Source organism: Cucumis melo, chromosome 12, assembly GCF_025177605.1.
Source record: "Cucumis melo cultivar AY chromosome 12, USDA_Cmelo_AY_1.0, whole genome shotgun sequence".
Lineage (NCBI taxonomy): Eukaryota > Viridiplantae > Streptophyta > Magnoliopsida > Cucurbitales > Cucurbitaceae > Cucumis > Cucumis melo.
The window spans coordinates 21,500,869-21,504,510 of NC_066868.1; the positions used below are offsets into that span (position 1 = coordinate 21,500,869).

Consider the following 3,642-nt stretch of genomic DNA (forward strand, 5'->3'; position numbering starts at 1 on the left):
TCCTTTGAGTTCTTGGTAAGCCTAAAACAAAATCCATAGATAAATCCTCCCAAATAGTAGAAGGAATAGGTAAAGGAGTGTACAAACTTGTATTTTGATAATTACCTTTGGCTATTTGGCAAATAGAGCATCTTTTGATGAAGTTAGTAACATCCCAAAAAAAATTAGAGCTAATTGCAGTCAAAGTTTTGTCTCGGCCAAAATATTATGCTAATCCACTAGAGTGTGCTTCTTTAATTATTGCGTCTCTTAGAGATGTATAAAAAATACACAAAACATCACTTTTGAAGAGAAAGTTATTAACAATGTGGTAATCTTTGCAAGGTTTATGGTTGGAGCAAGTTTCCCAAATACTTTTAAAATCAGTGTCGGAAGGGTACAATGTAGGTAGGTGATCAAAGGCAATGATTTGAGATTGGAGGGTGGTGAGAAGCATACCTTTCCGGCTGAGAGCATCAACAACCTTATTAAACGGTAAATTTAACTAAATATTGTAGTTTTTTAAAATAATTATTGATATATTGTAGTTGTGAAAATATTTAGAAAAATGTGGTAGTTTTAGTTTCTCTCTCCAATATCTTGGGTTGAACCCAAAACATTGCTACTTTTTTTAATTTAAATTTCTTGTTTTCATTTGTATTCATTTTAATAGTTTTGTAAAAAAAAAAATTTTGTTATTGCTTTTCAATATTAAAATTTAGATGAATATTTTTAAATAATTAAATAATTAGATGAATCGTTTTTAATAATGACGGGTAATTGAAAAATTAAATGTAAATTAAAATAATTTTTAATAACTGAATTACATTTATTTAATTGATAAAAGAAAATCAATGTGTTCTACAACTCCGACGTCGTCGATTTCGAGCTGGTTGTGGACGTTGACTCTGAACCCTATGTTGTTCTCGATCCTCTTGGTTCTCTGGTTCTTGTTGGTACTCTTGTCGATCTGATACTTCTACATGTGCATCATGATACAGATATTCGTTATGTTCCCCATAGTCACGTTCGTGTCCATGCATGTAAGAAGTTGATGGACTGACATCCGTGTATGAAGACGATAGACCAACCCCTGAATCATAATCATCGGACTACTATAAGGAGTTTGGCTCTATGTCTGTGTCGTAGGAGGCGCTTCTTCCACATTATGGTAAACTTCATTGAGTTCAGCTTCTTCTACTCGAACACGCCCCCTATGAACTAGTGGAGGTACAATAGGTAGATCGTACATATTATGTATCTCCTCCATGTACCTCTCATTATTATTACATATATCAAGGACTTGTTATGGATCATCTATAACATCATGAAGTCTTGCGTTGTTCGATCTCTGTAAATTGTAAAAAAAAATTAGAAATATTTAATTGAGTACATAATTTAATTAATTATACAATATTTAAATATGTACCAGATGACCAATGACTACTCCTTGTCGAGTGATGTTGAGCCTCGTAATATTATTATGTCAGTGGATGTATTCTTGAGTCACATCCATATCAAATTACTGAATTGAAACTCCTATTGTCATAAATCTTCTACGAGATCGCCATTGCACTACTAAATGTGCAACCCTGTCGGACCAATCTGTAACTCTCAAGTCAATGTTATGTAGAAGTGGCTCAGCATTGCATACTAATAAGATATTTTGTTTAAGGCTAAACTGTCTGAGTACCCTATCGGGATGATGCCACTCACCAATATAGAAACATATGAGAGGACTAATGGTCTGTCATATATCTTGATTGTTCTTAAAAATTTTGGCAAATTATCAATTACATTTTTGTAAGACTCCCAAGTAATTTGAATCATCACACATTACATTAAAAATAAATAAATATATGTTTACTAATGTATGAAGAAATTAAATTTTCAGTATCGAATACCTGATCACGCTGAAGAAGGTCGAACATGTACCTATATTGACTAACTACATGAGTAGCTGATCTAGTTACACAAAATTGGTCTCTTCATCTGTATTAATAAAGTAAATTTTAGATTTTGATTTAGTTATATCACTCATCTAGTATTAAACTATTGTTTGATATAATTTAAAATAAAATAGCATACAGTGAACCAAGTGCTCGTCCAGGTAGTAGATGATCATTTGCATGTCTAAGCTGGGGAGCTATTGTGGGAAATCGTTCCCAAGCCCATATTTGAAAAAGTATCAAGGGACCAGCAATGTCACGAACATCTCGCTTCGATGGTTTGCATAGTTGTCTAGACAACCATGCCAAGCACACTCTACCCCACGGGTATCGACCCGCCTCATGTAAATCACCCAATAGTTATAGGAACATCAGATGCACAAAACTACCTGGGCTTCCACCCATTAATTGTAAAATGTATGCTATTGCATATCTGATTATTTTCTCTTCTGCATCGTCATCAAGTCCTGGAAATTGTGACGTTAACCACGTGAGATTTTATCTTGATCCCTTTATTTTATTAGCAAGTGGTACCACACAAGTAACATCTTACATAAATTTATCCAGTCTTCATGCACTTGACTGATAACAGGTTCTCCATCGGTAGGTATCCCTAACAATACTTCTATGTCCTGTAAGGTGATAGTGCACTTCTTACATCGAATTGCCCAGATAGTCGGTGTTAATTCCACTACCTCATATCGTGCATGATTCTTAATGGCAAAACATTTTATCATATGTTGAAGTGTTTCTTTATTTTGACATATCATTTTCTTGTACAGTTCTGAATTGTCAATAACCATGGGGGCTACAATCGGGTCGTGCTAACAGATACTATCTATTACATCCATATCTATCTGAGTGAGTGTATTTGATGATAATTCATGTTCACAACCATCAAAGTCAAACTCTTCAAACTCATCATCTGTTTCTGTTCGAAAGTCCCTATATTCATTATTAGCCACCATTTCTTCATCGTCATGTACGACAATGCAACTAGTTCAGATTCAGAGATAATAACCTGAGTTCGGTCTTTAAACTGGTCAAATGGTTTTGAATTCAGGTTTATAGCCAAACCCACTCTACTCACATTGACATATAGATGCACCATGTTCGTGATTGGCATTGCAATTGAAAACATAGTTTTCATTGCTTGTTCATTTGGTATAGAGAATGATGTAAACCTTATTAGTCTCGAGGGAGTTAGATTTGGATGTCTATATATCATTTCTATATGACTTATGTGTATATCTATACCAACTAATGATCCTACGATTTCAATAAATTGTTCAAAGACAATTCCACTATTCACACTTATGGTAAAACCTCCACAAGTTGGTTGGTCATAATTGATTCCATCAATTCCATCGATCATATGGATTCATAAATAATATAAATCCCAAAATTTTGTCCGTCTTTTTCTAAAAAAGAAAAAAAGCGAACAATATATTATAAAAATAAAAAACAATCTTAGCTACTATTTATTAATATAACTGTACACATAAATTAAAATTTATTTTATATTTTCATTTTGTACACAATAAGCTTATGCATAATAGAATAATAAATTATTTAGTTCAATTTTCAAATATTTAAGATTTCTAAAATCATTTAACTATTTAACATACAATAGTACATTCCAATATAATAGTATACAAAATTTTAAATTATGATCTTTGGGATTTTTTAATAGTTATATAAATCTAATTTTTAA

At 32.4% G+C, this 3,642-nt stretch overlaps 1 long non-coding RNA gene across 1 annotated transcript; it reads right to left on the bottom strand.

Moving 5' to 3' along the window:
- Nucleotides 1-849: 849 nt before the first annotated feature.
- On the bottom strand, nt 850-3,344 carry LOC127144275 (uncharacterized). The gene is made up of 5 exons (XR_007815894.1): nt 2,482-3,344; nt 2,068-2,395; nt 1,884-1,971; nt 1,409-1,584; nt 850-1,330 (listed from the first exon to the last, which is right to left on the bottom strand). It is a non-coding gene; the product is annotated as an uncharacterized LOC127144275 (long non-coding RNA).
- Nucleotides 3,345-3,642: the final 298 nt, after the last annotated feature.